At 40.6% G+C, this 23,309-nt stretch overlaps 1 protein-coding gene across 1 annotated transcript in view; it reads right to left on the minus strand.

Annotated features, from left to right (window-relative positions):
* Positions 1–9,039, minus strand: part of GPRIN3 (GPRIN family member 3) — a 65,544-nt gene extending 56,505 nt beyond the window's left edge. Inside the window, exon 1 of the mRNA XM_058547506.1 lies at positions 8,660–9,039. The gene's annotated coding sequence lies outside the window, so the exon portion shown is untranslated. The remainder of the gene's footprint in view (positions 1–8,659) is intronic.
* Positions 9,040–23,309: the final 14,270 nt, after the last annotated feature.

Consider the following 23,309-nt stretch of genomic DNA (forward strand, 5'->3'; position numbering starts at 1 on the left):
CCCGAATAAATCAACCCTGACACAGTCACCTCATTTTTAGTGACATCACCAGCAGTTGCACACAATCAAGTGGCCAGACTGTGCTGTGATCTGAGGAGCTTCAGCGATGGGCGGAAAGCATAGCCAACTGCTGTCGCTAGATGAGCATTTCTCAGCTGTACAGACACAGCCACACACTGGGTATGAGTCAATACTTCCCCTGACAGTTTATTCTCCACTGCCAGGCCTACTAAATGGAATGCACTATTACTTGAAAACTTGAGATATGCTTTGGGCTTTTAGGAGGCTATGCATGTTTGGTGTACACCTAAAGAGCTGTACATAAAATAAAGATATGGTGCATTTAAAAATACATAAAGCAATCCAATGTAAAATGTAATCATCGGTCAAGTTAAAGAATAAATAAATTATTGTTAAAACTACTCTTTTTTTTTTGCCATATGTGATACAGTAAAAAGCAAGCAAGCAAATAGCTATAATTAACTAGACAAAAAATAACAAATGTTGGAGAGGATGTAGAGGAAAGGGAACTCTCATACACTGCTGGTGGGAATGCAAACTCGTGCAGCCACTATGGAAAATAGAATGGAGATTTCTCAAAAAATTAAAAATAGAAATACCATACAATCCAGCTTTCCCACTACTGGGTAGTTATCCAAAGAACCTGAAATCAACAATTCAAAGAGATTTATGCATCCCTATGTTCATCATAGCATTATTCACAATAGCCAAGATATGGAAGCAACCCAAGTGCCCATTGACTGCTGAATGGATAGAGAAGATGTGGAATACATATACAATGGAATACTACTCAGCCATAAAAAAAACAAAATCATCCCATTTGCAACATGGATGGACCTTGAAGGTATGAGGTTAAGTGAAATAAGCCAGACAGAGAAAGACAACACTGTATGATTTCACTCATATGTGGAAGGTACACAAACACATGGATAAGGAGAACAGATTAGCAGTTACCACAGGGGAGGGGGGTTGGGGGGTGGGCGAAAGGGGTAAAGCAGCACATATGTATGGTGATGGATAAAAATTAGACTATTGGTGGTAAGCACGATGTAGTCTATATAGAAACTGATAAATAATAATGTATGCCTGAAATTACACAATGTTATAAGCATTATTACCTCAATAAAATAATTGGAAAAAAAAAGAAAAACAAAAAAGCAACCAAGCAAAGAAACAAACAAAAAATTCCACTATTCTCTTACTAACAGACCAGGTCAACTCAGTTTGTATGAGTTAACTACAGGCAGTACAATAATCTCTCTCATTTGTAGAATCACATGAATTGCATGAGTACAGTCAGAGCATTGGAGAGCTCAATGGTACTTAGAAAACATCTAGGCCAGACCTCACAAACTCAATACTTATGGGTTCTAGGTAGCTAACACAATGAAGTGAAGCTGTTGAGTATAAGCAACTTATATGAAGCTTCAGTGTCAGAGAGACAATAGGGAGTAGTGGGGACTGTAGTGTAATAAAGAGGTAGCACATATAGTTATTCAGCTGCAGCCTAGAGAATGTGGGTTGGTATTTAATTTTTTATAATAGATCATCCGATTTTTAAATATTGGCCTAATTAAAAATAAATACCTGCAAGCCAAATAAAACATGATCTTCCTGCTGGGCCCACAGACTGCCAGTTTTCAATTTCTGATCTGGTACATACATCCCCAAACTTGAAGTCTGGGCAGGTTAAGTGAAGTGCACCAGGTCTCTCAGATGCTCACGGTAAAGCATTCTTCTAGTCTGAGAATCTATAATGGTTAGACAAGAAATCATCCCCCATGTGAAGGAGATTGCACAAGCATTTTCACTCACTTAATCAGAGCTTAGCCCCTGACCCTGGCGTTGACAGATTTCTGCTCTCTGACTGCTTTCAGAACATGTTCAACATGAAAACAAGACCAATCCTCCACACCCATTTATCATAAGCAATTTTTACTCATTCAAAGACGCAGGGGGAAACGCACATCCATTTATTAACCTTAGCTCTCATTAAAATTCTTATTAGCATTAAAATTCTAGTCACTTCATTTTCACCTGCATTTTTCCAGGAGAACAAAATAACTAAGTATAAATTAAAAATTCATGCTGTGTATAAAATAGTAGTTAGAAACAGGTCTTAAGAATCACAGAGGGTTTGCTGAAATAATTGAGCTTTAAACCACGTTTTAAGGGGATTGTGAAACTAATTTAGGATGAAGGAATAAGAATTCCAAAATGATGTAATGGCAAAGGCAAACCAAACTCCAACAAAGTAGAACCCACAAGGAATCAAATACCACAATGAATCAGATATCTTTTGCATTTTTGAACAACAATTTTTTAAAAAGTTAAAAGAGAAAGCACATTCATATTACAGAGTAAAAAAGAAGAAAAACAACTAAAAATTTCTATATTATACTCAGCCACCCTGTTCTACACAGCCATAATTCAGAGTATAAACCCAGAGGTGATGCAAAATTCAGAATCCTGATCATATTTGCCACATTGTACTTATTAAGGCAGACACATAGGCACAGGCTATTACATTTTAGAAAAATTGTCAACAAGAATTGAAACAAAAAAAGATGCTCTGATTACTCAGAAAATATAGTGAACACAAGCACTTAACTCCCTTAAGCATTTCATTTACTCAAAGTTGTACGTTATAAAGAAAGAGAAGAGTCTCCCATAGACACAGTATGGTGATTTTAATTTCAGCCTATTTAGAAATCAATATCCTGAAAAAACAATCAAGAATCTACCCACTTAAAACATCTTGATTATTCTCCCTAAACTAGATCTTCCACTTTGCTGGACCATTTTGCAATCCAGGCTTTAAAAAAAGGATTCTCCGCAACCCCTTTCTCTCCAGACAATCAGTGGATGCAATGTGATTTTTAAGGAGCCCTGGAGCTCCCTGTCCAGCTGTCCATCACCAAATTAGCAGCAGCGCTGAGGTCCCTGTGGGCACCTGGGACTGTGTGGATTTTTACTCTCCAGCCTCGAGTTTTTTCCAGGGTTTTCTTGGTTCTGCACGTGTGACAGGCTGTGACTACTGACTAAAGCAATCTTCCTGGGGGTGGCTTGGGTATCCATTGGGTTTAGGACCCAGGAATAAACATTTTTTAATTGAATCTGATGTGTAAGGCCAAAAAAGCGCCTTGCCTCAGATCACACAGCTGATCCCCACAATTTTTCTGCCACATCAGACCCTGGGGACAGAGATCACTGCACTGTCATTTAGAAAGCTCACTGCATGACTCCCAATTTTGGAGGAAGGGCTGACTGAGTAATTTGATTCCATTCGCCCCTCACTCAGGAGATGCCCAGACCTCCCTTCAGGCCCTGTCCTTCCTCCCTTTAGCTGAGAATCGGTGGAGAATTAGAAAGAGGAGTTCTAGATTATAGCCTCAGTTCCAACAGTGAGTTAGGACAAGTTATTAACTTGTCTAGGACTCATCTGTAACCTTTTTATTTCCCTGTAAATAAAGGCAGGACTAAACAGTGATGTCCAAATCTGGCTATTGGAATCCTCTTGGGACCGTTATAAAACACAGACTTCTAAGCCCCACCTCCAGACTTGAACTCAGATTCAATAGGTCACAGCATTTAACCTCCTAGCTAAGGATCAGTTATTATTGGCTGGTAATAATAATTTGAGCCCCCAATTATGCTGCTGGCTTCAAAACAAAGCCGACAATCTAATTACAGGCATGAAAAATTAGAAAGCTGTTACTGTGTCGCCAACTCCAATCTGCCCAGCTAAAAAGCTGTGAAAAATGTTCTCCCTGGCATTCAAGACAGTAAGTCATCTAAATCATAAGAGTATATACACTTTCCCCCATGAAATTCAACAAATGTCTTTTCAATTCAAATGCAACCTCTAAATGTTTTTATTATTCCAGACTTGACTGCCATGCAAAAAAGTTTGATTATCACTAATCTAAACATTCTTATGTGGAGAAGGAAGACGAAAGAGGAGTCCATGACATCTTTATATAAAAATGAATTTCCATATTTGACGGCACTCCAAATCAACTAATTTAAGCACACAAGTCTCTATTTTAACTGGCATTGTTCTTCTGGTTAAAGGTATAGCTCTATCCAAAAGGGTATCAATGTCACAACATTGTTTTATTCTATAGGAAAGGCAGCAAGAGCCAAAAGAAGCCCACTAAAAGTTTTCAGAAACACAAGTAAAGACTTTCTTCTCTGATTTTATCTCCTCAAATTAACTACTGGGCTACAGCAAAAACACTCTGACATTAATTTCTTGAAATGCATACAAACATACTTAAATATTTAACTAAATGATGGACAAGTCATAGAGCAAGTGAAAAAGAAAATCTAGCAGATTCTGCCCTTCCTTTTGGGTTTACGAGCACCACGTGGTCTGCTTCATCTTCACAGGGCTTTGCACTTATGAGGCACTCAAGAAAGGACTTGTTGAAGAGAACAGAACGGTTCGCTCAACTTACGACAATCACTCGATCACCCTTGCCCCTCTGTGCCAAAGACTGTACTGTGTTCTTAGAAATGAAATAATCATGCCACAATGTGGTATATCACATAATTTCAATAGTTCAGCCATCCAATTCAATTGAAACAAGGCCTAGACAGTAGATTATTTCAAAAGAAATAAAAAGACGGCAGGAGATGACAGATTTATGACATTATGGCCATTTTGTCTAGATTTTCTTAAAGTAGGAGTATTAGGAAAAGAAATCTGATATAGAAAATGAACAGCAACTCTTGAGTAATATTTCAATCTAAACAGAAATTCTGCTGTAATTCTCTCCCCCCAACTTGATATTCATTTTTTCTTTTCTAAATGATTCTTAAATAAACCTCACATTACCTCACCTTATTCTTCACTTCCTCCTTCTACATCACCACTCCTTCCTCAGTGCCCACCCAGAGCCATTCATCTTTCATAAACTAGCTCAAGTACCACCTCTTCCTTGAAGCCTTTCTAGATTAATTCAGTCCCTAAGGATCTCCTCCTCTTCCGACTTTACTGCCATGAATTTACTGGTAAGTCATAAGGTCTTGCCTTTCTCCAGGCAATTCTGCTATTGAGAATATTGCATAAATGCTTGTGTATCAGATTTCTTAGTTAACTCTTGGAGTCTTTAAAACTGGAAGCATCTCTTCTTTCTATCACTTAAAGCAGTAGATTTCAGACTTTTGGAATATGATGCATAATAAGATATATGCTTTACATTATAGTCCAGTGCATATATACCTATAAACATACACTAAATTAAAAAGTTCAATGAACAATGCTTATTTACCCTTATATTCTGCTTTACTCTAATAACTTTTCAAAAATAAAAATGCTATTGGGGCTGGCCTGGTGGCGTAGTGGTTAAGTTCGCGCATTCCGCTTCAATGGCCCAGAGTTCGCTGGTTTGGATCCTGCACAGACCTACTCACCACTCGTCAAGCCATGCTGAGGTGGTGTCCCACATAGAAGAACTAGAAGGACCTACAACTAGGATATATAACCATGTACTGGGGCTTTGGGGAGAAAAACAAAAAAGAAAAAGAGGAGGATTGGCAACAGATGTTAGCTCAGGGCCAATCTTCCTCAAAAAAAAAAAAAAAAGCTATCAGACCCGGTACACTGACTTCACAGTGGGCTGTGACTAGTTTTAGAAGGGCACTTATTGATTACTATGGGATTGCTGTATATATTTCCCTCACTTAAAAAATACTTTTAAAATTGTATGTGGCCTTGGGGCTCTCCTTAGCCTGTGCTGCTGAATTACTTTTTTCTTCACTTTTTTCATACTGTCATATCTTTGCCTTTTGGAGTCCTCTGGGACAATTAAATGCGTGGAATATACAGTACTTTCCATCCTTTTACACTGAGCACTGTTGACATAAGGATAAGATTCCCTGCATTTCTATGAGACTCAAATCTCCATTCCCTAACTCTTTTTTATTTTCACAATAGGCAAAGTAGATGGCAGGCATTTTGTGGATGAAGAAACCGAGGCACAGAGAACTATGACTTTCTCAAGGACACGTCTCCCTTTTAATCAGGCTACTGTCAATTAAGGTTAATATGGCTTGCAGATATTTGAGGGACATAAACTTGGGTAATGTGAACAACATAGAGCCTCAACACAAATGCACTCACCTCACTTATCCAGATCGAATGTTCTGCTGACCAGACGAGTTAGCAGCCCTGCTGGACTTCAGTCTGAGGAAGGATTCCACTTCCTACCCCACCCTCATCTTTCCATCTTTATCTGCTCACACTGTTTTTCAACCACCTAGAGCTTCTTGTTCTTCCTGGGTCTCTGTGTCGGGACTGCCCTTCTTTCTCCTCTTTACCAGGCTGGTTCACCTCATCCTTCAGGTCCCTGGAAACTCTCCTTGTCCTTTCCCCCTCTACGACCTGGCTCCCACAGCACCCGTACTCACCCTGCCATAGCATTGAACGAGCTGCCATCCCTCCCTCCCAAGTTCTGCAGGCTGAGATTGTCTCGTTCCCTCTTCTCCACAATCTGGGACCACATCTAGTTCGAGATAAACGTATGTTGAATGCATGAATGAATCAGCGAACAAGTGCGTACAGAGCAGAAACAGCCGCCACTGAAAGAGCTCAAGTGTGAGCTGAGACTGGGACTGTGTCCTGACTCTCTGAGGCCAATCCTTTATGATTTTGTGATTCCCCAAAGCTGCAGATTTTGTGACTGGAAATTCACACAGTAAAGGATAGCTGTATCTGACAATATTCTTTCAAGTATATTTGAGGCACTATCAAGGAAGTGTTGCAGGGACAAATAAATAGACGTGCTGGGCAGGCGTACTGAGGCAATTTACCAAAGACCCAAATTTCCAAACAGCTTGTTGGAACCCACCTGACCTTCGATTGAGAGTGATCTGATTCACAGCACGCTTCAGTCCTCCACTTCCCATATGAAGCTGTGTGCTTGCAATTCTGTCCTCATCATTTTCATAACAGTCTAGTTAGTGATTAAGTGAAGACTCACCACGCCACAGCACACTCTACACGGATCTCTATGAGTTCCTTTGCTCTGTTTCCAAAATAAATCCCAATGATATAACATCTAGACTTGCAACGGCAATTACTAGTTTTTTCTTCCGTTTATGAATCAACAACCCATTCTCCCCATTAAACGTACATGAAAACTTGAAAAATGTTCTTCGTAATTCTATTTCAAAAGAAGATTCTCTAATACAAACTCCTGCCATTTGCAGATAGCAACAGAAAAAGATTTTCTTCCTTATGCTGTGACTCATGTGTCTTTATTCTCACAGTTGTTAGGGCAGGCCAATGGTGAACAATGGGAAAGAAAGAATAGTTTATAACTGGAAAATAAGCACATTCAGGAGAAGTACACTCAAAGCATTGTCAAAGTAAAATATGCAGCAGCACCAACAAGAGCAAACAAAAGCCCACGCAAGAGATGTGTAAATATTTCATGAAGCTAAGCCTTCATCAACTGGCTCTCCAAATCTTGCTGGTGGTGCAAACACTTCAGTTTCTTCCAGTTCCACCATGACCCAGATTCCTTGCAGAAACAAAATGAAAACATGGACCAAGGGATCTTTAACAAATGTGTTGTGAAAAATATTTAGATGGAGCATATCCAAGGTATTGCTCTAACAGGAAGAAGATACCTTAACTAATGGTGGTTGCTTCTTGGTGACCCTCAGAGCTCCGTTTCTCCTATCCCCCTCCAAACCTCCTTGCCTTTTCCCCACCACGTCTGCTGCTTTCTGAACATTCACATCATCTTAACCTTGAACCGCCTACACCCCAGGCAGAGATTTCTCCCCATGCCCCTTCAGAGGGCCCTCTAAACCTGACAGGGACTTGCTGTCTTCCCACCACCCCAGTTCACTTTCCGGTGTCTAAGTACCCCTCCCTGCCCCCTTCACTGTCCATTGTTGTGTCTGAAATTTTGCCGATGTCTTTTAGATCTGCCTGGATAGCATGAAGATCTGTTGTGTGTATTGGTTGACGGTGTTCTTCAGAGCTTTTCTAAAATCTATCTCCAAAGAACCGTTTATAGTCTCTAGTCTCTACCCTGATTTAATGTGGTTCCAAAGTTCACGTCTAGACACCGAACAGGTCTCTACAATGATTTTCCTTTATCAACCTCTGCTCGCCCTTCTCTCTAGGTCTAGTTCAAGAAAAAACTATATACATGTAAACATGTATATACCCACACAAATGCATATATATTATATATAACTATAATGTTTTGACCTTAAAGGGAATAAGCGTAGGAAAATGAGAAAAATGTCAACCTAGTATTGCCAAACACACACACACACACACCCCTATTTGGATATTCACAGTGTGCAGACCCGATGGATTATAAATCCCCTGCCCAAGAACAAGAACAGCAGGCTCTTTTTCCATTTACCTTCAAAGCCAGAGCCTAAGGGAGCAATGACCTTGCAGAGAAATTCATCACCTGCGAGAAAGATGGTCCCTGCGGGAGCGCAGGATGGGATGGGGACAAGAGCAACAGGCAAAAATCACCGGGCAAAATGCGGGACCGAATCCACCCCCAGCAGTAGCGAGCACACCGCCAAGCTCCTGTCCCCCAGGGTGGGACGCCAGGCAGAGGCAGCGTGGGGGCGTCTCCGCCCGCGGCCGCCGGTCGCCTACCTGCTGTCGCCCGGCTCTCCCCAGCGCGGCGGGGCCACTGCCTGCGCTGTGGCGGGGGCTGCCCGTCGCATATCCCAAGCAGCGGCTCTCAGCGCCACACGGATGGCTCCGGCGTGCTCGGGAGCGGCGGTCCCTTTCAGACCTGTTCCGGGAGCGAGCTGGGTGCTCGCAGGAACTGAAATTACTATGCAAAGAGCAGAGGCGGCGCGCAGGAGCCGAGCAGAGACCGCGGGGGCCGCCCCACCGCGGGGCTGCAGCCACCGCCGCCGCCGCTGGGCACAGGGCTAAACTGGAGGTGGGAGTTCACGTGCCCGACTGCTCATCCGTCAGGCCCGGGGCGCGCCCATCTGTCCACGCAGGGCAGCGCCGCCCGGCCGGAGCATCCGAGGAAGGGGAGGCAGCCTCGCAGCCGGCGGCAGCAGCAGCAGCAGCAGCGGCAGCAGCAGCGGCAGCAGGACGTCGAGCTCCGCCCCCACCGCACCCCCGCCCAGCCCTCCCGGTCCCGCGGGAAGGGGTTGCAGCGGCGGCTGCTGCGCGCCAGGGGGGTAGCTGGGCAGGGGCTGGCGGCTTGTGGTTCTGCTGCAAGGATCCAGTAGCAGATGGAAAGTTAAGAAGGGGATTAAGGTAGAGGCCTGGGGCGACAAAGCGGGAATTCTGGCCCTTGCTCCCTCCCACAGGTCATCAGACTCCATGGCTGTGTCTAGACTGGAGCAGAAGGTTTCTAATAAAGCCACGTGCAGTGAACATCTGAAAACAAGGAGATCACCCAATGTTTAATGTGTTGCAAAATGTACACTGTCTTGCGTATTTGGAGCTGGCATTGCCCCCAGTGCTCCTGTCTCCCCTCCCCACTCGCCCCCCCTTTCCATGGGCGTGGATAGCTTTGGAAATCGTCCCTGCTGAGTGACTCCAGCAATACTGAATGGATGTGTAGTATGGTTAGCAGCTGTAGACGGTGCGAAATGATACAATGAAAAGAACCATTATTAACTAAGTATTTGTTGGCAGACGCTGCAAAATGCCTTATATGCAGCCTCTCTAATTCTTCTGACAACTCAATGAGGTGGGTATTCTCCACTTTACTGATGAGAAGACTGAAGCTTTGATGATTTAGACACTTTGCTCCAGGTCACACAGTAGTAACTTGCACAGCTGGGATTCAAACCACTCCAAAATATATCCTCTCAACTAGTACATGGGACTCACCCAGGGATCTTGTTAAAATGCAGCTTCTGATTCGGTAGGTCTGGGTGGGCCTGAGGATCTGCATTTCTAACAAGCTCACAGGTGATGCCATGCTGCTGGCCGAGGGACCAAACTTTCTAAACCATCAGGTCAGGGATTTTAAATAAGTTTCTTCTTTCATGTCAGCTCTAGCTGATTGATAGCAACTTCCTGAAGGTGGGTTAAGAAGGATTGTAAGGCTGTGTCTTGGCTCGTGGGCAAAGAAAGCTGCAATTACCCATGTTCAATTTGGTTGATGGAGGGAAGATTGTGACAAGTGTGCTGGGTGGCCCTCCCTGCAGTAGGCCACGTCTAAAACAATATGTTTATGACAAGGGTGGTTATGGTGCAATATTTAAGGTATCAACACACTAAGGACAGATGTTTTCATTCCAATTCTCGCCCTTATTAAGAAAACCTTAAGTCAAAAGTTTTACACCTAACATGTGTATAACACAAAACCCTTGACAAAGAGCTCACATGAATAATTTGCTCTGTCTTCATGACAACACTGTAGGGCAGGTATAACTTCACTTTACAGGAAAGAAACTGAGGTTGAGTGATTTTCCTGAGATCACACAATTACTGTGCATGTAGTAGGGGCTAGATTATGACAGGTCTCTAGTCAGGGCTGTTTTTACTATACTACCGTATTAGTTTCCCACTGCTGCTGTAACAAATTACCACAATTGTGTGGCTTAATACAACAGAAATTTATTATCTTACAGTTTTGGAAATCCAAAGCCTGAAAATAAGTCTTCCATGGCTAAAATCAAAGGGTCAGCAGGGCTGTGCATTCCTTCCGGGGACTCTGAGGGGAGAATCTGTTTCTTCTGGTCTTTTCCAGCTTCTAGAGGCAGCCTACATTCCTTGGCTTGTGACCACACCACTCTATTTTTATCATCTCATCTCCTCTGACTCTGACCATCCTGCATCCCTCTTATGAAGACCCTTGTGATTACATTGGGTCAACCCAGATAATCTAGAAAAATCTTCCCATCTCAAGATCCTTAACTTAATCACATCTGCAAAGGCCCTTTTGCCACATAAGATAACGTATTCATATGTCCCAGGATGTAGATATTTTTGGAGAGTCATTATAACGCCTACAAAAACCTCACTTAATACTTATCTTATAGTTTCTACTGTACCTTACTCATCCTTCTCTTCTGCTTGATTTCTCAGACTGCTATGAAGTTCTTTCAATGGAAAAATTCACTTGAAAGTCCTTCAAGAGACAATAACAAATGTGTACCGGCAAGAAATACCCCAAGGTCATAAAAAGACCATGAGGATGTCTAGGATTATGGACCAAAAAGGACACATAGGGTTAGGAGCTGCTTATTGGTCTGAATAACACTGAGGTAATCCTTAGGAGAAGTTCTAACCACAGTTAAAAGCCTTCTTTAGTAATATGGAATTTTTCAAAATTCTTCTTCTCAAAGAGTACACTGTTTCACAGTAAATAAGGCAATTCGAAACTCATGCAAAATTGAGAATAACACCCAATTCCAACAGAGTGATGTTTTCAGAGTGATGATAAACCAATATGTCAAACAAAATCAACACTGACATACAGAAGTGTATCATTTCATTGGAGACACAGAATTTATGAAAAATGAAATACGGTAGGACTTAGAAGAAATAATAGGAGAAGCAACATGACATGGTACATGATTAATTGCCAAGTTAACTAGAAAAAGTGAAAATTTTATTTGGAAGTTAGGTTTATACAGGGGAGTGGAGATAACACTGGAAAGGTAGGTTGGAATGTTGGGTTGCAAAGGATCATAAATGTCAAGCTAAGGAGTTTAGACTTAATCTGCAATAATAACGATGATAACACCTTGTGTTCACATAATGCTGAGTAATTTACCAAGTGCTTTTTACATATTTTCAGTCATTTGACTTCCTTCCTTCTGCCCCCAGACAAGCAGGGCAGTGCACGCACAAGCATGTGAGCGCACGCACACACAACACATGGGGAAGGAAATGCAAGCGTCTTATCAGAGATTGTCTTGACTACTCTGTGTAAAATAGCAGGCCCTCTCCCCACTCACCTGACATCTTTCTATCCTCTTTATCCCACTTTATGTTTTTCCCATTGGACTTACTACTGCTTCTTGATGAAGTATGTATCTGTTGATTGTATGTCTACTACCTACGAGGGCAGGGACTTTGTCTCTTTTGTTTGTTGCCATATCTCTATCACCTAAAACAGTGTCCAACCCTTATTCAATGCTCAGTAAATAGTTGTTGAATGAATCATTCTCCCAAATTGACAAATCAGGAACCAAAATGTCAGACATTCACGATGTCCCACAGCTGTTAAGTGTCTTTACCAAGAGGAAAGCCCAATGCCCAGCCCAATGCTTTTTTGATACTATGTTTCCTTTCTGAGTCAAAGCTGTTAATGGTGTTTAAACAGGGGCAGGAATGTATTTTAAAAAGATAAGAATTTGAGACTAGAATCTTCTCTAAATGTCACATCCTTCTTAAAAACGTCATCAGTTTAGCTGGATTGGCAAGAAGCACTGGAAGGACAGAGTTACCAACAGTAGATTCTGGAGGGCTGCCATCAGTCCTCCGTTAGTTGGCACTGAGGAATACTGTAAGTTGTTTTGTAATTGTTCTCAAGTTAATTCATGTGTCCATGTCTTGACACCCTGTATTATAGGTTCTTTGGGCTCAGGGACCATAACTTTTATTTCTTTTATATCCCTGCATTCTGCCCAGTACTGGGCTCTAAATAGACTTATCACTGCGTGGTAACAAGATGGCTGCCATCTCTCCAATAATCATATTCTTACAAACCACATTCAAGACAGTGTAGGGGATCCGAATATGCCACCACAAAATATGCCACTTTGGCATAAGGATTATTTGGCGCTGGAGGCAAACGACAATCCACAGATGCAGAAAAAACCATTCTTGGAGCTTTCCTTATTGGATTAAAAGCAGAAACTTCTGAGAAATGAGGACTGCCACAAATCCTCTCTCCTGGTGAAGTTTTATGGCCATGAAGAAGACAGAAAGTTGGCACCAAGATGGGTCTGCAGATAAATCTCACTAAAATAACCCTTTTCTTCCACTAGGTTCCCCCCAAATATTTACCTTCCCACAGTTTGCTGACCTTAAATGACTAAACCCCTTTTTCCTTTGTCTTGTCACTTCTCTACAAATTTATTGTTCTTTGTTAGGATGTTATATAAGCCCAAGTTCTGACCATCCCTTTGAGTTCCTCTTCACTGAGTTTCTCCTGCATCTATGCATGCTGCATATGTTAATAAACTGTTTTCTTTTCTTTTGTTAATCTGTCTTTCATCTGTCTAATTTTCAGGGCCCCAGCGAGGGAAGGGTAGAGGAAAAAGGTTTTTTTCCTCCTCTACAATAGGAAGAAAAGAATTCCAATGGAAAAAGGAACCTCTAGTTTTGTTTTTTTTTTTTCATGGAAGAAAAAATATTTTCCGGAACCCACTCTCCTACACTCAAGCCATTGGCCAGAACTAGGTCACCAAATCACCCAGGGGGGCTGTGAAAGTGACACCTAGCAAGGAGGAACAGGCTTGTGTTGATTTTTTCTAGGCTAGACATCTTGATGCCCCAATCCAAACTGAGGTTCTGTTAGTAACAGAAAAGGAAGGTAGGCTCTAGGATCCTCACTTAGTGGTGTCTTTCACAGAGAATCAGTATACAAATACTGAAGACTCTCATATCTATTTTGATGTTAACCTGACTGCATTTGGATATCTGGAACGCCTTTGCAAACCATATAAGTCAGGCTCCTGTTTATTTTCCTTTCCCTCCCTTTCTCCCTCCCTTCCTCTCTTCCTCTTCCTTCCTTCCTTCCTTCCTTCCTTTCTTTCTCCCCTCCTCCTCATTCCCTCCCTCCTCCTCTGGTAACAAATAGCCTTCTGCAGCATCATTTTTTTGGTTATACTTAGTATTCCATTGCATATTTAATCAATGCCTCATTGTCAAATGTTTAGATTATTTCCTTCTAGGATACACTTAAGGTAGGCTTGTCCAATTGATTGGATAAGAGACACCCAAATCATTGCTTGTCCTACTGGTGTCGTCCCTTGCTGCTCCCTAAACTCACATTTTCCATTCCTGCAAGAGTAGTTTTCATAACACATCAGTATATTGTTCCACAACACTATGACTTTGCTTTCATCTGTGGCCTCCCCCACCCTGCTCCTGAAATGCCCTTTCTTCATAGCTGCTTATCAAATTCCTATTCATCTGTCAAAATCCATCTTAGCTATCACTCCCTCCAGGAACTCTTGCCCAAACCACCCATTCCCATATTTAATTACTTCTTCCTCTGTGATATGTCTATATTTGGTATCCATCTTTGTTGTGGTTAAAACACTGTACCATAATTTGTGTTTTTGTTTGTATCCTTTACTAAACTCTGAGTTCCACGAGGACTGAGTCTTTGTATTATATTATTTTCTGTTATCAAAGTTGGTACAGTGCCTGTTGATTGTTAACATTTGTAGAATTTAAGGCAAACTCAATTTCTTAAAGGACCTACTCTGCTTCAGCTGTTGTGCTCGGCATTTTAAAATCTATTACTCGAGTTAATTAAAGTCAGAGAAGATGGAGTGATCATTTTATGACAAAAGATATCCAGCTGACTTTAAGAGAAGGGAGAAGTCCTAAATTGCTTTAGGCTCTGAAAACTGTGGGTGTGTCTACACTGCCATCATGGGTATGCAATGTGGAAGTGTTTGGCCTTTGTATTTGGCCATTTTAGCCATATGTGCTTATAGAAAGCCATCACTTTCTGTTTAAAAATTGCATGTCAAACATGTGAAAATCTATTTCATGTGGGTCCATTTTTCAGATGATTGTTTTTGCTAGGTACTTTTAGGCTATGAGGAGCAAAAAAATGTGTTCGATTGACCTCAGCTACTTAGGACTTGGTTAAAGGACACAGGGATAGGATGGCCCCATGGTCTAGTGGTTAAGTTTGGCACACTCTGCTTTGGTGGCCTGGGTTCAGTTCCCAGAAGTGGACCTACACCACTCATTGGCGGCCATGCTGTGGTGGTGACTCACATACAAAATAGAGGAAGGTTGGCACAGGTGTCAGCTCAGGGCCAATATTTCCCAAGCAAAAAGAGGAAGATTGGCAGCAGATGAGCAGATAGCTCAGGGCAAATCTTCCTCAGCAAAAAGAAATGGACACAGGGAAGTAAGGACATAGAAGGAACAGCTGCTGTTTCTGTCTTCTCACTTCCGTTCACCCCTTGTTGATGACTGCATCTCAATTTTCCATTGAGAAACTGCACCTCAGTCCATGTGATTAGGTGGGGCTGACCCTGACCCAGGGGTGAACGTGTGACCTAAGACAGAGCAGTAGGAGAACCACCTGTCCCTGGCCACAGTGATTGGTTCATGGATGGGTGCAAGACCCAAACTGTTGCTGGAACTCTTGGGAAAGATAGGGTCCGCTGGCTAGTAAAATGTAAAACTGGAACTACTAGTGAGGACCACTTGGAGGAAGTTTGTATGAGGGAGACATGAAAATACAGGAAAGGAAAGCAGAGCTGGGAGATGGAGATAAAGAGATGGAATTCTCTTTTTGGTGATGTAATTTAAACCACTACAGTCAGCTGTCCTTGAATTCAAGTTCTACCATTAATTTTACATTGCTTAATTTTTTTCAAGTTGGGTTTGTCTCCTGCAACGGAAGAGTTCTTATAGGCTCTCACAACAGCTGCACAGAAAGACTTCATCTATCGCTCAGAATATAGCAGCAGACCCAGTGGTCCACACTGATGCCTGTGGTCCAACAAGACGCTCTCTGGTGATTTGGTTACACTGTTCATTTTGAAGCAGGCATCTGCTGTTGCTTCTTTTTCTGAAGCTTCTGAAGGATCTTTTAACTGTGCTTCTTTCTGCTTCTCTGCTAACACTACTATTACTTGAACTCTTCTTTCTCTACACAACTTGCATTCAAGCTTCCCAGGAAAGAGAATCTGATTGGCTGCTCGATACTTTCCCTTAAATGTATTAAGTGCTTTCTTGCATGTTGTTCCCTCTGGCAGGATTTCCAGCCCCAAATATACTCCCATCATTTGGCTAATGCCTCTATGTCTTTCAAGCCTCAGGTAAAGCCATTTCCTCTGGAAAGGTGATTTGAGATTCTGGGATCCGGTTAAGGACTTCTCCTTTGTGTTCCTAAAGCACCGACCTGCTCATCACTCAGTATTTCATTACCTATTTACTTGTCTTCTTCACCACTTCTAGACTGTAATTTCTTTAAGGACAGGATATTTTTCTTGGTTTATGTTTAGCACCTGGCACAGTACCTAACACATAGTAGATACTAAAAATAATATTGGTTAATGACTGAATAAAATAGTTGCCAATGAGATTATGGTGTTTCCTAAGTCTCTACCAACAAAACCATTGACCAAAACAGGAAGAGATCTCTGGAGTTAGTTCACTCAACATGTTCAGGGTGTAACATCAGGCAAAAAGGACTGGAGTGTAACTAATGTAAAGAAAACTGTAGAGTGTTGAAAGTTCATATGCACATTTAACTTATGTCAATATAAATACTTAGTGTTGGGGAGGGTGGGTGAGAGAAATAGAGAAATAATACTTCACACAGTATGGAGATTTGGGAATGACATCCCACCATTTACCATTTGACCCAGAGTTAGCATGGGATAAGAGCCAAAACCTGCTGTTCCTGTAGGGCTGCTCAGTAGGGCTCTTATGTGGGGTCCTCTTGACAGATTGGGGAAGGTTCTGGTGTTTAAAGGTACATTTGTTTTTATACAATATGGCCCCTAAACACAAATCAATCACTTCATTTCGTATTAGACTAAAGATTCAGGAATCTGTTCCAATAATGGAAGAAAGGGTTCAAAGGAGGAGTTAGTGCTTTCTTCTAATGAGAAAGATAGATAGATAGATAGATAGATAGATAGATAGATAGATAGATAGATGGATAGATAGACAGACTGACAAGCTAGTGTGGAATGTATCCTTTGGTTGGAGAGCCTTGGAAATCCCCGCCTTTCTCATGCTCTACATCACTACAGACCTCAGGCTTTTTACCACATAATCTCAAGCTTTTCAGTCCCAAAGCCATGTCTGACCAAGACAGGCAGTAGACTCACACCCTCCAGCTGGTGGAATATGGAAATAATCTCACTGAATTTCCACACTGAATATGGAATAACTGGGGTGGGCCTGGAGCCACCTCATCTGTAATGATGATCAACTTTCCTATCTGTTCTCCGCCAAGTTTTTTTGGTTCATATGGTCCCACTTCTGCCTTGTTTCCCAGTAATGTTTCATCTGCTGGTACTCCAGCCTGCTTGTTTCAAACCCTGACCCTTCTTAGCCCTTGCCAGCCCTTTTTCTCCAAGGGTAGTGGGCTGATGGTACCTAGGTGCAACTTTCTCCAATAATTGGATGAAGCCCAGCTCTAAATTGGATACACCTTCTGGAAAGAGAATACAACTAGCATGTGGCTCCAAGTATAACCACTATCTAGAGACTGACTGTCCTGCCTCATTTACTGCTAAGACTGCTCCACCTTCCTCCTCACCTTAAAGATGCTAGCTTTATGTAATAAAATTTTCCCCTTCTTTCAGACACTATTATTTTTTCCTGAGTCAGGCCTATAAACCAGTTAGTTTCCCTAATCCAAATTTCCCTCCTTCTCCATCCTGCTGAACTCATCAACATTCTCCGTAAAAATACAAAAATTATTTAACAATGCCATCAACTGATGAATAGATACATGAAATGTAGTATAGTATTATTTGGCAATAAAAAGACTGAAATACTGATACATACTTCAGGTAAAAAATGAGCAAAGGATCTGAATAGACATTTCTCCAAAGAAGATATACCGATGGCCAACAGGCACACGAAAAGATATTCAACAGCACTAGCTATTAGGGAGATGCAACTCAAAACCACAATGAGATACCACCTCACATCCATTAGAATATCTACTATCAAACAACAGAAAGCAACAAGCGGTGGTGAGGACGTGGAAAAATTGGAACACTCATAATTGTTGATGGGAATGAAATATGGTGTAGCTCTTTGGAAAAAAGTTTGGCAGGTTCCCAAAAGGTTAAACATAGAGTTATCATATGACCTAGTAATTCCACTCTGAGTGTATACCCAAGAGAAATTAAAACATATATCCACACATAAACTTGTACACAAATCTTCATAGTAGCGTTATTCATAATAGCCAAATAGTGCAAACAATTCGAATATCCATCAACTGATGAATGGATAAATAAAATGCAGTATATCCATAAAGTAGAATTTTATTCAAAAATAGAAAGGAACAAAGTATTGACACGCTACAGCGTGGATGAACCTTGAAAACATTATGCTAAGTGAAAGAAGCCAGTCACAAAAGACCACATATTGTAAGATTTCATTGATATAAAATGTTCATAATAGACAAATCTATAGAGACAGAAAGTAGATTAGTGGTTGTCTAGGGCTGTAGGGCTAGGGGGAGAAGGGAATGGGGGAATGACTTTTAATAGATATGGGATTTCTTTTAGGAGTGATGAAAATATTCTAAAATTAGATAGGGGTGATGGTTGTATAACCCTGTGAATAAACTAAAAACATTGAATTGTATACTTTTAAACAGAGAACTGTATAGTATGTGAATTATATCTCAATAAAGCTATTGAAAAATATTATTTTAACAACTAGTTTAGCCCAATGGAATAAGTTTTAAGAATTCTTAACTCCCATTATTCTAAGGCTGAGCTCGTGAGCAACTTTTCATCTCTAATTCAGTTTCCTCGGTGCATTATCCCAACCAGTGACACTCATCCTGGCAAGTATGTCAACCTCTGGTTTGCATGTTCATCTCTCGTGAGTTTTTTCAGTCTAAACAATTTCCCTAGAGTTTGATCACATTTGGTGTGAACTGATAGAATTTATTTTAGCAAACCACAAAGCTAAACACCTGGCCTATGTTAGCCTCACACAGGTACTACCTCCCTAAGAGACCTGCCTAAAATAGCCAGCCAGTCAGCCAGGTGGCCTCTTTCTCTTCCTTTTTGACAGGTCTCACCTATGATAAATTGGATGGGATATTATTTTTTCAATGCAGAACTATAAAGATTCCTGGTGGAAATGCGTAGGATGGCATCACAAAAGAAAAATAAACCAGAAATAAATTAAAAGTAAGATATAGTTCCCAATTTTGTTTTCTGTAACGAATGTGAAAATATTGTAAGAATAAACAGTGATTTGGCATTCAGCACCACCACTACATCAATAATTAATGAGGATTGAATTAACAAGTGAATAAACTCATGTCACAAGCATACGGTTTGTGGATTAATGAATGTATTCAGTTTTCTCCAAATTGGTTGAGTTTATCTAGTTATCATGAAATTATACAACCCAAGGAGTACAGCTTAAATTGTATTCTATGTAAATGGTGCCCTCTGGATTTGTACAAAATGGAAAGTCTGATTTATCTAATAGCTCTTTTAGAATGGTAGGGGAACCAGAAACCTCAAAGAAAAGTTGTTTTTCATATCCTATCTTCTTCTTACTTCACTCAAGTGTAGAATTTTTCCAGGTATCTCATTTTGCTTTCTGAAACCTGAAGTCACTACAGTGCTCATTATTGATGAGTCAATGGGGTTGATGTCAGTTCAAGACCCCAGAAAAATTTAGGCTATATTTGGTTCTCATAGACTCATATGCACTGATGACTATATTAACATTATGATATCCAGTTGGCTTAGTTTTCTATGGCTGGTCTTCACCATGATGTGGTAGCTGAGACATTACTGATTTTCACGTAAGAATCCGAATAGAAATGGGCCAAATGTGTTTTGTGGAATCACATGCAGTTTGGCTGCTATGTCTTAGGCCTGCTCTCTTGGCATGGGTAAAGATAGAACTAAGCATTTAATCAGTTCATAAAGTGTAAATAACATGGTAGAACAGAACTTAAAGACCTGATTCCCTATCCTGAGAGAGATGATTATTAACCATGCTAAATATGAAGATTTAATATATATATATCACAGAAAATGTTATATATGTGTATATATATATATAGTCATGTTCCATATAATGATGTTTTGGTCAACGATGGACCACAAATATGGCAGTGGTCCCTTAAGATTAATACCATATAGCCTAGGTGTAGTAGGCTATACTATCTAGGTTTGTGTAAATACTGTAGGGGAGGAAGAAATTTTCATCTACTTTTCTAGGTTCTCCTGGCTGGTCTAAGAATTAAATTGACATGAGACAGATTAACAAGAGAAAAACAAACAAAAGTTTAATAACATGTATACATGGCAGCAACTCAGGAAAATCAAGTACCTCTCCAAAATGGCCAAAGCCTTCACCTTAAATAGCGTCCTCAGCTAGAGACAAAAGAAGATGGAGAGAGTCAGCGACTTCAAAGGGAAAGAAGGCAATGCACAGATAAGTGGAAAGGGGCAAACATTTGGAAAACAAGTGTTTGACCATACAGAAACAGAAGAACATAGAAGGGAACCCAAAAAACAGGCTTTTCTAGGTTTTTCTCTGTCTACCACCTAGTTCATGTTATGCTAATGTGATAGCTCCCTTCCTGAGGCAAGATTTTTAAATCTGAATTGTTTTAGGCAGTTAAGGCGGAAGTAATAAGAAAAACTTTCGGAGTCTTTTGTTTCTAAAAAATAATCAGCCTAAAACAACCCTTCTGTTAAAGAGATACATTTTGGGGTGGCAAATTTTGTTTGCCTTCAGTACACTCTAAGATGTTTCCACAGTGACCAAACCACCTAATGAGGCATTTCTCAGAACGCATGCATGTCATTAAGTGCCACAGGACTGTATATAAAATATGTTATGCATATATAAATATGTATGTGTGTGTGTGCATATATCACAGAAAATGTATACACATACATAGGGGGTCCACAAAGTATAGATACACAGATAATATATTTTATGTTTCATAGGTGGAAGGTGTCTCTGACAAGATTACATTTGTTTAAATGTTGCCAGATTTTGTGGAAACTTTTATACACAAGAAGGATGAACGCAAAAAAGACTTCTTTAGTTAAGAAAAATACTTGATTTTCCCAATCACCTAATGGGTAATTGTTTCTGTTGGATATTCCCAGGAGTAACTTGTCTCCCTACTTATCTCTTTACCATCAGGAACCTCCATGTTCCTCTCTAAGACATTCCTAGAAGTTATGTCATGAAGCATATCAGTGTGAATGGATCTTTTTTCCCTATAGCAATAATGTTACCATTAGGTCTGGCTTCTCTGATCACAAATTCGACGCAAAATGATTCAGAGTTATAAACCAACAAATACTAAAATCTCTACAGTCATTTAAAATAAGATTATGTTCTAAATTCTATAAAGCAACATAAATGTGCACATCAATTATTCAAGGAATCTCAATGTACTACAATGTACATATATAACCCTCAACTATTATAACTATACTGTATCATGATGACTTATTTAAAACAAATAATCCATCTCTAATAACCATTGCGTTAATTATACATGATTCAAGGAATAATTTTGTTCGCATTCTTGTAATTCAGAAGGAGTTGGAAGGAATAATGTTTTGCCATATTCTTACTAAAATTTCTCAGAGAAGTGTGAGTGGAATATACTTTTTTCTCTTGGTAAGTTTACCTGCAGCAAGAAAAAGTCATCTTCAAAATCATTGAGCAGTTCTGACTAGCAGACATTTGTTGTGATTCTTCCATATGCCAGACATTCTTCCATATGTAGGCAATGAGGACACAAAGTTGAATAACACACAGCCCTGCCCAGGAGGAATTCATAGTCCTATGAAGGAGAAAGATGCATAAGCAGTTGATTTCCATACAGGCATGAGCTATGCATGAGGCACTACAGAGCACAGGGCAGCTGGAGTGTTGGGAAGAAAGAGAATCTTTGAGATGAGACTTAAATTCAAGATGGATAGGAGTTGGAGGGATGAAGACGTGGAATGCACAGGAAATAGTTTAGAGAGGGTGTAACCTGTGCTGTGCTCAAGATTGGGTCATTAGAAAATAGAGCCATTGCAGTATTTACATATTGAAAGTCCTTATTAAGGAACATAGTTCATTCAATAAAATGCTTACTGAGTGTTTTGTCATGTCTTGGGCAATGTTCTAGGTGCTGCAAATACAGCGATTAACACGCAAATTCCCTGACCTTCAGGAGATTTACACTCTAGTGTGGAAACAGATAAAAATTGAATAGACAAATAAATATACGGTATAATGTCAGAGAGTGATGAATATCATAAAAGAAAAAGAGCAGAATAAGGGACTAGAGAGTAACAGGGTGCTATTTTAAATGGGGAGAGGGGTGGGAAATCCTCTCTGAAGAGGTAGTTTTGAGCAGAATGAAGTTAGGGGGAAGTTATGTGAATATCTAGTGGGGAACAGCATTTCAGATACTGAAACATCTTGTACAAAGGCCCTGAGGCAGGACTTTGGATTGGTATGTTTAAAGTTCAGCAAGGAGGCCAAAATGGCTGGAGGGCACTAAATGAGGAAAGAATAACAGGAAATGAGTTGGTAGAAGTGGCCAGAAGTCAGCTTATCTACAGCCTTCATATTTACCAAAGCTGTTTTCTCTAGGTCCTAGTTCCATAGCTGTAATGTATTTCCCAGAATTCCTTGCAGTTAGGCATGGATAGCCATATGAAAGAGTTCTGACTGCTGGGATGTGTAATGTATTTCCCAGAATTCCTTGCAGTTAGGCATGGATAGCCATATGAGAGAGTTTTGACTGCTGGGATGTGGTAGAAGCGCTGTATACCACTTCCAGACTTATTCACTTAAATGTTCTGAATGATTCTCTCTTCTCTCTGCTTTCCAATCTCATGGAAGACTCCAAGGCCCTAGGGGGTTCTAGGTCTCTGACTAATCACATATAAGACTGATTGTTGACTAGGAACATTTACTTTGGGCTTTATATAAGCACGAAATACAGTTAATTATGTTAAGGCACCAAGATTCAGGAGTTTGTTACAGCAGTCAGAGACTCTGACTAATCAAGCTTTGTAGTAGGTGGGATTTGGAAACAGATGTCTATTGTATTTGATATTTGAACTCGTTTTCTTTTTTATTCTTTATCCTATATCCACCCACCACCAAATTAGGAAAAGCTTAAAGAAGCAAAGTGGCCATAGAAGATCAATATGAAGCTTTTGTTTTAAAGAGAAGGGGGATAGTCACCCTTCTTTGTCTTAGTGACGCTGAGGGGTATGGACATGAGCTTCAAGGTGTGTAGGAATCAACAGCTTCAGCCTCCTCCACATAACACCACCTTACTGATTTCCTCTTTCCCTGCCCAGTTCCAGGAATAGCAGGAGTGATCAGAAGCGTGGAAGAAGAGAAATATACTTATTAAGCAGAACTG

This window comes from Diceros bicornis, chromosome 8 (genome assembly GCF_020826845.1).
Source record: "Diceros bicornis minor isolate mBicDic1 chromosome 8, mDicBic1.mat.cur, whole genome shotgun sequence".
Classification (NCBI taxonomy): Eukaryota; Metazoa; Chordata; class Mammalia; order Perissodactyla; family Rhinocerotidae; genus Diceros; species Diceros bicornis.